An 11,965-nucleotide genomic window follows, 5' to 3' on the forward strand; every position below is an offset into this window, starting at 1 on the left:
AGCAAACTTCCCTCACTGGTGTGTCCTCCATTTTTGGATTTTAGTTAACTCCAGATTTAGTTACATTGACAACCAAGAGTAGCCACCACACTCTTCCCTTTGGTTATATATAGTAAACTATGGGAAGGATATAGTCAATTTATTTAGGTCAACAATTCTCTGAGCTTCTTTCTTTTCTTTTCTTTTTTCTTATGTTTTTTCCAGACTAGAAGCAATGGTGCTAATCCCATGGGGACCATCTCTGGCTCTGACCTACCACTGACCGCAGAACTAGAACGGCATCCACAGCCTTGGGCAAAATTATTTCTGATCCCATCAGAACCCTGGGGAACATGTTTTATTCCTCAGCACTGCCCCTGAGCTGTTTGAATCAGGCTTCTCTCTAGCCCCTTCTTTGCCAAGACTCATAGCTGGTGACTTAGGTCTTCAGGGTGGATGGACGCTGGGCGTGGTGATTCACCTCCTGCATGATCCTCATGACTCCTCAAGGGGAACTTGGAGACCTGGAATTTTGGTCAGAATTCTCCATTCATATTCCCAGAACCTAGGCTCTCTGGAGCAATCTTTGTTTATATTGTTTAGTGCTTACATATTCTCTGTGGGTTTCTGATGTCAAGGATAGGGTATGTTAAACTGGACTCCCATGGATATGTCAAACTTATGACCCCAGGGGCTTCATACATCTTGAGCTTTGCTCCAACCCAGGCTTTAGCCCTTTGCTTACTGGTGAATGGTGTGGTACATGAGGAGAGAACTTGCCCAGCCCTACCTGAGGCTCACCTCCACCACCTCAAAAAAAAGATAAAGGGCAAGGCATAAGTTACTCTTTCTCCAGTCCACCTCGGGTTTCTGCGAAAGCAGGTGGAAAGAATATCTTTCTGCATTGCACAAAAAGGAAAATGAAGGGAAGTGACTCATCTAAGTTCACAAACAGCATCATCCACCAAGCTGGGAATGGCGCTCCCTTCCTCTAGAACCACAGCTTTCACCAAGACAGTCATCCCTCCTGTAGAGAAAGCTTCGGCAACACTGGTCCTGACAGCTGATGCCGAGCTGTAGCGATGCTTTCTATCCGTAGGCATCCAGATCCACAGGAAGTTGACGTCGTGATACAGCCTCTCAAAGGAGATACTTAGGACTTAAACAAAGCATGGCATTGTAAGTCCGGAAGAAGCAAGAGTCCCGAGGTATAGGAAAGATGACTGCAAGCAAGTCCCCTCCCACCCTCCACTCTTACTTCCCCACAGACGCCCTGTTGTCTCAGTTCTCCCTTCCATCGCTACCCCGACCCTGCAGTTGTCACTGCTCCCTGTTCTTTCTGTCCCAGATCAGTCAAGCCATTCTTTCTCTTCCCAGTGTCAGCCGAGACAAGGGAGGATTTTCAGTATTGTTAGTAAACACATACATCCTTGTTCAGAAACACACAGGCCTTCCTAGAACTCCAACTTTTACCCGGCTTTCCTTATAAGGTTTCATTTCGTGGAGTAGAAGATAAACTTAGGGTCTCACACACGCTAGGCAAGTACTCCACCAGAATGGCATGCGAAGCCCCTGTCTGCGTTTTTAAGCCTGTTTTTAATCTGACCTCACCCTAACTACTTATATTTAGTTCTTGTTACTCCTCGGTATAAACCTTCCTTAATCAGGCCAGACTTCTCACTGTTTGTACACACACACACACACATACACACCAGAGTTAAACACATCCAAGTTTTATTCTCTATTTCATGTAAACTGGTTGACTATTCCTGGCACAATTCTTCCAGAAGCCCCTGGCCACTACCAATTCCAACCTGATGTAGCTTTTAAGATGTACAAGCCAGCCAGTGGTGGCACCCGACTTTAATCCCAGCCCTCGAGAGGCAGAAGCAGGTGGATTTCTGAGTTCAAAGCCAACCTGATCTACAGAGTGAGTTCCAGGACAGCCAGAGCTACACTTAGAAACCAGTCTTGAAAAACCAAAGAAAAAGAAAAACATTTTTTGTTCATGTCCAAGAAATTTCTAACTTTAGTGTCTCATTTCTTCTACTTTTACTATATCTATAGCTGATAGTGATTAATAGTTTATAAAAATTATGGCTACACACACACACACACACACACACAGAGAGAGAGAGAGAGAGAGAGAGAGAGAGAGAGAGAGAGAGAGAGAGAGAGAGAAAGAGAGAGAGAGAACTAGATGTGGTGGTTCATATTTGTAATTTCAACTCTCTAGAGGTAGGGACAGGAGGACCTCGAATCCAAGGTCAGTGTGAACCAACCCTTATTTCAAAACAAACAAACACACACACACACACACACACACACACATAGCATAACATTTCCCATCTTACTCATTTTTTGTCATCCATTCATTCTTAGGCAGTCTTGCTATGTGGCCAACCTGGTGTCAAACTCACATCCAGGTTGGCCTCAACTTTACAATCTTGCCTATTTTTTTCTTTTTTTTTGAAATAGGTATTAAAGGCATGTGCCACCACTGCCCAGCTTCATGCTAGATTTTTTTGGGGGGTTTCGAGACAGGGTCTCTCTGTGTAGCTTTGGAGTCTGTCCTGGAACATGCTCTGTAGACCAGGTTGGTCTCAAACTCACAGAGATCCACCTGCCTCTGCCTCCCGAGTGCTGGGATTGAAGGCATGTGCCGCCAAACCCGGTTCCACACTAGATTTTTAACTACTCATAAATATACAGTTTAGTGGTAGTGTTAAGTATATTTGCTTTTTTTCGGGCAACAGGTGTTATCTAAAACTTTTTCATTGTGCAAATCTGAAGCTCTATACATAGTAACTCCCCATTTCCCACTCCCTCTGGAAACCATGTCTACTTTCAGCCTCTGAACTTGACTATTGTAGGTATCATTTATAACTGGAATCTATGGTATTTGCCTTTTTTGTGACTGGCTTATTTCATTTATTATAAAATCTTCAGCATTTGTGCACTTTGCAGCACCTGTGACAGGATGAGGATTTCTTTCTGCTTTGAGATGGAGTTAAAGTTCTACCAGTCCTGACTCAGTGTATGTGTGGACCGAGCTTCTGTCCCACCTGGCCCCACAGCCATTTAGCCCCAAATAAGCACACAGAAACCTATATTAATTATAAGTGTTTGGCTGATGGCTCAGGCTTCTTATTGGCTAGCTCTCTCTTAATTATTAACCCATTTCTATTAATTTAAGTATTTCCACCTGGTCTTGGCTTACCAGAGAATGCCCAGTGTCCTATCTTCCCGGTAGCTACATGGCATCTCTTGTGGCTCCTCTCTCTGCCTTTCTCTTCCAAGCATTATCCTTGTCTGGTAGCCTCACCTATTATTCCTGCCTGGCTACTACCCAGCCAGCATTTTATTGAATCAATAAGAGAAGCCTATATTAACAGCATACAGAAGGTCCACCCGTGGGTGTGCATGTGAGATTCTGTCTACCCGTGCTTCTGTTCCTGGCCCTTCCATCAACAATTGCTTCCAGTCACGGCCATTGTGATGCTGCTATGAACATGGGTGCACATTTACCTCCTGAAGACTCTGTTTTCAGTCTTGTTGGAAGAAGGACTTTTGGATCACTTGCTAGATCTGATTTTCTGAATCGAAATAATAGCTCATGAGAGTTCCAACTTCTCCACATCCTCCAACAAAACTTGTTTTCTTTTTCAATAGTCCTCACATTCCTCAATTGCTTTTAAATTATTTCTGCAAATTTTTAAATTTGTTCGTCTTAACTAGATCTCAGCATTTTTTTTCTATTGAGATAGGGTCTCATGTATCCCAGGCTGGCCTCAAACTCAGTCAGTAGTTGGAAATGGCCTTGAACTTGGTGTCTGGTTTATGTAGTATCTGGGGTAGAACAAAAGGCTTCACCACATGAGCTACACCCCCAGGCCCAGATGTCATCCTTTTTCGGAAAAGGAATCTTGTATTGTTCTTTGGTGGGCTCCTTCTGGTTTACTAAACAATGTGGGACATTGGAGTTGAGTTTTGTTATTTTATTCTTAGAAGTTGGAGCATAGAATTTTCTTCACATGTAGAGCATGCTGACTGACATGTATGGCCTGAGCAATCCTCCAGCATACTACATCCTGGGGCAGATGATCTGCCTAGGGTTAATTTCACTGTTGCCTTCTCTTTGGCTAAAAAGAGACATTGTGCCCATTCCATAAGCTGTGAGGCTTATTTCTGCTGAAGGCAGTTTCTGGGGGCAGCCAAGGTACAATTCGTTGAAACCCCAGTGTGAGCAGCATTGGTGGGGAGTCAGATGTAGCTAGCTGGCCCGCCAATGTAGCCAACTAATGAGCTCCACATTGCACAGAGACCCTGTCCTCAAAACAAGCAAGCAAACAAACCAAAGCAACTTAGTGAGATGGCTCCCGGATTAGTAAAGGGTGTTTGCAGTCAAGCCTGACGGATGGCCCAAGATCAATCCTTGCAGAAGGAGAGAAGCGATTTCTAAAAGTTATCCTTTGACCTCCACTGTGGCGTGCACTCACTAAGACTGAATAAAGTTATTTAAAATGGTTTATTGCATTTTTAAAAATTGGAGCTGGAGAGATGACCTTAGAAGTTCAGAGCATGTACTGCTATTCCAGAGAACCTGAGGCCAGCTTCCAGCACCCACACAGGGTAGCTCAACCAACTGTAACCCCAACTCCAGGAGGATCCAACACCTCTTATTTTCTTGACACACCTATACTCACCTGTTCACATGCACACAGTTAAAAATAATAAAGACGAACATTAAGGGCCAGGTGTGGGGGTGCAGATCTTTAAGCTCAGCACTGGGGAAGTAGAGGTAGATGTATCTATGAGTTTGAGCCCCGCCTGATCTTTATAGTGAGCTCCAGGACAACCAGGGTTATATAGACAGACCCTGTCTCAGAAAAAAAAGAAGAAATTAAAAAAAAATACATGCTGGGAAGTGGTGGAGCACACCTCCCAGTGCTGGGGAGATAGAGGCAGGTGGATCTCTGTGAGTTCGAGACCAGCTTGGTCTATTAAAGCTGCAGTGAAACCCTCTCGAAAAACCAAATAAAAAAATTTAAAAAGTAAGAAAAAGAAAGAAAGAAAGAAAAGAAAACTTGGCATGATGGCATGGGCATATAATCCCAGGAGAACCAGAAACTGAAGATCCTCCTCGAGTTTGACTCGAGCCTGGGTTAGACGGCCTGTCCCAGCCAACTGCTTAACCAGCTACCAACATCAAACATCGATCCTAGAAGTTAACAAAACTGGTAAGATCTGACCTTAAGGAGCAGAGAAGAGATCTAGTACAGAGATGATGTGGAAACCGGATTCTGGTGAACACTGGGTCCCCAGCTCTGCTCTGTTCACACTCACACTGAGGTCATGGGGGAGTCAGCTTCTCATCCACGGCCGGTGCTTTTTCTTTCTTACATTTTAATGAATTAGTTTAATGGGGTGGGGCACATGAGCGTCATGGCCCGAATGTGGTGATCAGAGGGCCCCGCGGGTCCTGGGATCAATCTTGGGCCATTAGGATGGGCAGCAAGCACCTCTTCCTGTTGAGCCCCCTTGCCTGCCGCTCTGCTGTGCCTCTGAGGGTTTCTTTGATTCCAAAGGCATCTTGATTTCAGTCTTTCCATGGAAAAGTCCATTCAGCCATCCACTTGGCACATTTCACGAAATGAAACAATCACTTGGTATCTTTAAAAAAGCACAGGGTCAAAGGGCCGAAGCAATTAACTTTTTGGGGATAGGTTTTAGAAAAGCGGCCTCAGGGAGGTTTGGTTGGCACCGGTTCTCAAGCGTACGTGCCCTTCCTTGATCCATCTGTGTGGAAAGCTCTGCTCATGCGTCTGCTGGGCAGCTCTGGCCTCCCCCACTTATGTGGCCTCCCTCCATCACAAGGGTCCCGGGCTCAAGCAGAAGTGCTGCTGTATTCAAAGCTTAGGGTTTAATTAGGCATTCTAGGGATGAGAGGGGGTTGATAAACCAATAAAATAAACTAAAATCCCCTAGACAAGCATTGACATATTGGGGGAACATTATTTTCCCAAGACTTCTTTGGTCATAAGTATCCCAGAAGAAACATACTAGAAATCAAGCTATGGAGGCATCCTGCTAACAAGTTAGAATTTCTCAAGGAGGCTATCCTGAAAGTCTCTAGACTTTCAAACCAGGACGTTTTCATCAGCAGATAAGACATGTGGACATAGTATTGATGGGTATTCATTATTTTGGTTACCCAGGCACCTGCCCAAAGGGACAATTTTTTTTTGCTTGGGGGCAGGGCTAAAAAGACAATGGGGTCATAGTGATTATCAGCAAGGGCTTTGGAGGTAAGAGCTATGTATTGCTCAGTGGTACAGCTGTCTTACCTACCATCCACAAACCCTGCAAAAACAAAGCATCAGCATACTCCCAGGCTCTCTGGCAAGAAACCCGGGTCTGACCCGTGAGGCACTCGCTGTAGGACTTGGAGCAAGTTAGTTAGCCTCACAGAACCTCCCTTTCATTAACCGTAAATAGGAGATGATATCGCACCTTCTCACTGAAGACTGAGTTGCGCATATAGAACTTAGTCCGACGCCTGTTAGACAAAAAGGATACTCAGAAACAGATGCTATTGATATTTCCCTACACAGAAGCCGTCGGTGTCCTCACACATAGACATGGGCAAACAGAGCTTGTGAAAAAGGAAGATTGGTGTAGGTGGTTACAGGAATCTACACAGATAAGTACAGCCACAAGACCCAGTAATCACTCTTCTGACTAGAAGACACAAACGTGGCTGGCTATATTAGACAGAAGGAAGAGTATTTTTTTTTATCAAAGTCTGGCTCGAGCTGGATAGGCAGGAACCAAAGCAGAAAGGGTTTGGACAGCTGGAACTTTCCTGGGTGTCAATGGGCTTGGCAGGCTGGTGCATACCTGTAATTCTAGCGCTTGGGGAGGTAGACGTAGGAGAATCAGGAGTTCAAAAACCACCCTGAGTCACATAACAAATTCAAGGCTGTACTGGGCTACATAAGCCAAACAAAAGCAAGACTTCCCCCGTTCCCCATATAAGGACAAATGCCTGCTCTCACTGACTGAGCAGGATACTCAGAAAGTTCCCCAAACCATATAATCGGCCAGGCCTGGATGGGAGCACCAGCTCTACTGTTTTCCTACAGGGTGGCCTTGGGGAACTTGTCCTCACTTGTATTTCTGTTTTATTAACTATAAAATGGTCACATTGATAGTACTTTCTTTAAAGAACGTTATTAAGGTTTTTATTATTTATTTATTTTTAAATTTTATGTACATTGGTATTTTGCATGCATATATGTCTGTGTGAGGGTGTCACATCTTGGAGTTATAGACAGTTGTGAGCTGCCATGTGGGTATTGGGAGTTGAACCCAGGTCCTTTGGAAGAACAGCCAGTGCTCTTAACCACCAAGACATCTCTCCAGTTCCCATTGTTAAGGTTTTAAAAGCAAATACCATATAATAAAAGTTAGTTATTAACTACCTTTTAAATTTTATTTTTTTTTGTAAGGTTATCCAGGTAGGTACTGAATCCTCGTGGGCCACTGTACCTGACTTCGTTATTGTCCTCTAACAAGGGACAGATTATAAAATCCCCTTGAAGAAAACAGGCCTCATTTTCTTTTATTTTTTCCATAATCATTGCCCCCAGAGTAAAGAAGGAACATTCTGGGCATGCAATTATCCATATCCTGTTCCTCCATTTGTGCTACTGTCCCTCTATGTCCTTGCTGTGGTGTGTGTGTGTGTGTGTGTGTGCGTGCACGCGTGCATAGGTGTATGTGTGTGTATGTACATGTATATGTGTGTATGTGCACATGTATGTGTGTGCACGTGTGTATGTATGTGCATGTCTGTATGTGTGTATACATGTGTGTATGTGTGTGTATCCATGTGTGTATGTGTGTATATGTGTGTGCATGTGTGTATTGTGTATGTGTGTGCATGTGTGTATGTGTGTGCATGTGTGCATGTGTGTATGTGTGTGTATCCATGTGTGTATGTGTGTATATGTGTGTGTATGTGTGTATTGTGTATGTGTGTGTGCATGTGTGTGCATGTGTGTGCATGTGTATGCATGTATATGTGTGTGTGCGTGTGTGTGCACATGTACTCTTTCTCTCTGCTCACACAGGTGTCTGCATACTTCTGAACCTTCCTCCGAGGCTCATCTGATTGATCTGTTCCTGCTTGGGCACTGGAGCTGTCTCTGCAGGTGGAGAGGGCAGATGAAGGCCCTGAGGTGGAGGGGAAGGAAGGAAGGAAGGAGGTGAGGGTTCAGAACAGGAGGTGGAAATGTGTCATAAGGTTCCTCAAAGTCTGTGAGTTGTGAATCTCGTCTTCAGTGAATGACCTCCGATGATTCACTTCCTCTTATCAGCTGCTGCTTTCCATTCCGTATAGCAGAAACAAGATGCTCCCGTTTACTAAATACAAGCACACGGACTCTAGTCATATGAACTACGGATGTTACCTTGCTTTTCTTCAGAACAAGATTGCTTATCAGTTTAACCCATATCTGAAAATGTTTCTCTAAATAACATTGACTTTGTCGGGCAGTGGTGGCACATGCCTTTGATCCCAGCACTTGGGAGGCAGAGGCAGGTGGATCTCTGTGAGTTCGGAGGCCAGCCTGGTCTACAGAGTCAGTTTCAGGACAGCCAGGGCAACACAGAAAAACCCTGTCTCAAAAAACTGAAGAGACCAAAAAGAAAAAATAAAAAAGATTGACTTCCCCAGGTTTTCACAAGCCCAGCAGTTTCTCAGTCCCCCTTCCAGCCCTTTTCCAGGGAATGCCCTTAGTTTTTCCGTAAGCATCCACTGCTGACCTGAGTTCTCAGTAGAGCTTTCCCTGGAGAGAGGTTCAGAATCCAGGAGGTTTGGAGAGTCACAACCTACACCCTTTACATTTTAAAATTAGGTTTATGACTTATTTTACGTATGAGTATTTCATTCACATGTACGTAAGTGCAGCAGTGTTCCTGGTGCTCTTGGGAGTCAAAGAGGGCACTGTGTGCCCTGGAACTGGAGCTATGGATAGTTGTGAGCTACCTGTGGATGCTGGGAAGTGGAAGCCAGGTCTGCAGCGATGCTTTTGACTACTGAACCGTAACTCAGGGCCCCCAATATTCTTTCAGAGTACGACATTCCTGACTTACTGTGTTTGAATTAGGGACAAAAGAGATTTGGCCAAGGCTCAAGATGTTCATGCTGAAGTCAGAGATAATTGGCCTGGCTAAAACTAAGAATCAGATCAGAAACCCGAAGGGGCAGGGAAGTCTGGAAAGTCATAGAGTGAATATGGCCGAACCAAGTTGGCCTGCACTTCTCTGTGTTATTGACGACATTGCGTGACCTCAGGGTTCAGCCCCTGAGTGCTTTGCTTCCCATGAGTAAGGAAACAAATATGTGGCCTCCCTCCACCCCTTTCCACAGGCCGTTAGGGACTCAGTAGCTCACATTGCAGGCCCAGACACAGCTTCACCTTCACCACTAAACACACAGTAAGAAGTGGGGAGAGAGGCTCAGGCTGAAGGATGCTATCTGACCACTCAGACTGAAGGATGCTATCTGACCAGATCAGGCTGAAGGATGCTATCTGACCAGATCAGGCTGAAGGATGCTATCTGACCACTCAGACTGAAGGATGCTATCTGACCAGCTCAGACTGAAGGATGCTATCTGACCACTGGACCAGCTCAGACTGAAGGATGCTATCTGACCACTCAGACTGAAGGATGCTATCTGACCAGCTCCCTGGCCTTTCCCCGAGACTGCTGGGGAGTCCGTTTGCCAATATGTAAAGAAGGAGGTTAAAAACAGGTCCCCCATTGCAGAGTCACAGATGAGGGGGTGAGTGGGAGCCAGGGTGGGGGTGAACTGCACCCACAGCTGTCCTTCCCAGCTGCCCAGCTGCTGAGATCTGTGGGCCACGAACACGGCACCCCCACTTAACTGGACTCCTGAGATGGACTCCAACATGACCTGGTCCTCTGGGCCAAAACAGACAAGAACAGAAGGGAAGCACTCTGGGTGGGCATTACAGTTTACAAAATTTATCATTTCATTTTCAGCACCTGAAACTATACTGGCACATAGAGCCCCATCTTCAATACTGAATGAATGAAAGAATGAATAAACACTTTCACATATAGGCATGACTTCATGTAATCTGCAAAACAGGTGCAGGGGGACCCGTGCTGTTCATTTCTCAGGTGGAGGACTGCAATCAAAAGAGTTAAGAGGTTTGTTCAAAAATGACTCCCCTACAGTGCACCCTGACTGCTCTTAGTATAGCAACCAGGAATGAATCCCATGACTCAACATGAACTTCCTTCTGGACCCAGCTAGTCAGAAAATAGCCTTTAAGGGCTGGGCATGGTAGGACAGGCTTGTAATCCTAGCACTTGGGAAGTGCAGACTAGAGTGAGTTTGAGGCTACATAAGACCCTGTCTCAAAAGCCTAAACCAACAGTTAGACAGATGGTTTGGCAAACGCCTTTAATCTGATCTCTGAGTTCAAGGCCAGTCTGATACATAGTAAATTCTAGGACAGACAGCCTGGGCTACATAAAAAGATATTGTCTCAAAAAAACAGAACCCAAACAGATAAAAACTTAAAGCAAATAAACAAACAAAAAGCCCAAACCAAAACAAAAGCTTTCAGGGGCTCGTTTTCCTGTATAGGAAGCCAGGCTAAGTTTAGATACTTTGCTCAGTGTACACGGGCATCTGCCTGTCCTTTTGGAAACAGCACCTACAAAAGAGCTCCTCCGTTATCTGCGTTGCCACGTCTGACTTAGGAGATCTAGACGCCTGAGATACAAAGGCAGTGTTGGAGACTTCCCCTTTGCAGTCAAGAAAATAATGAAATCATATGCTTCTACTTCCTTATTTCTCATTCTCAACAGAAACTTCAGTTTAGATCACAAAGGAAGTTCCTGGAATTCAGGCAAGCAAGGAATTTATATTATAGTATGGGTATCATCCTAAAAAAATAAAAGTGTTTCTGGAAGGAATTCTGCAGAATACATAGAAAGGCTTGATGCAAACACCTGAGCTGGGATGGGTTACATCACCTACCTGAACATCTTAATTACCTGGCCCTTCTCGTCACAGAATCCTGCAACCTTATGCAGACTGTGCGACACAGCACAGGAACTCAGGTACTCTCTCCTGAGTACCTGGGTCGTGCTGCTGCCTTTGTCACCCATCAACTATGCGTCATCTTTTTGCCATGTTTTCCTTGTCGCAGAATGATAATGGCAATTCTAGTCTTTGTCATAGGGCAGTTCTGAACTTGGAAGAGGAATGATTTATCTGAAAATGTCTTTTTTTGTTTTGTTTTTTTTGTTTTCCGAGACAGAGTTTCTCTGTATTGTTTTGGAGGCTGTCCTGGCACTCGCTCTGTAGACCAGGCTGGCCTGGAACTCACAGAGATCCGCCTGCCTCTGCCTCCTGAGTTCTGGGATTAAAGGCGTGCACCACCAACGCCCGGCCTGAAAATGTCTTTAAGTACAAGACAAATACTAGACAAGAAAGGACATAGGCCCATACTATTTATTCTAGGGAGACAGAGAGACAGAGACAGAGACAGAGAGAGAGACAGAGAGACAGAGACAGAGAGACAGAGAGAGAGACCGTAACAATCAAATTTACTTGTCTTGGATTCCCCACAAAGTCAACTTTTACAACCTAGGCTAAGTCATAGCTGTGAGCTTAAGTTATGTACTCTTCCATGTCCTGACCCAGATAATGAATCATTTGTTGAAAGTAGTGAATACAGAAATTGAAAGCGACTTCTTAAGTCTACCATAAAGGCTGAGAGCAACTATTTGTGGATATTGACGATGAACAATGATGTTTGCTATCTGGTAGTTGGGATCAGTTGGGGCTGTGTCTTAATCGCTTGTAAAAACATGTTAAAGACTTCTGTAGAATATTCCATTTCTTCCCCATGTAACGCTTTCTATGGTGTTCAATAAA

The sequence above is a fragment of the Mesocricetus auratus genome, unplaced genomic scaffold, assembly GCF_017639785.1.
Source record: "Mesocricetus auratus isolate SY011 unplaced genomic scaffold, BCM_Maur_2.0 Super-Scaffold_100053, whole genome shotgun sequence".
NCBI classification, from domain to species: domain Eukaryota; kingdom Metazoa; phylum Chordata; class Mammalia; order Rodentia; family Cricetidae; genus Mesocricetus; species Mesocricetus auratus.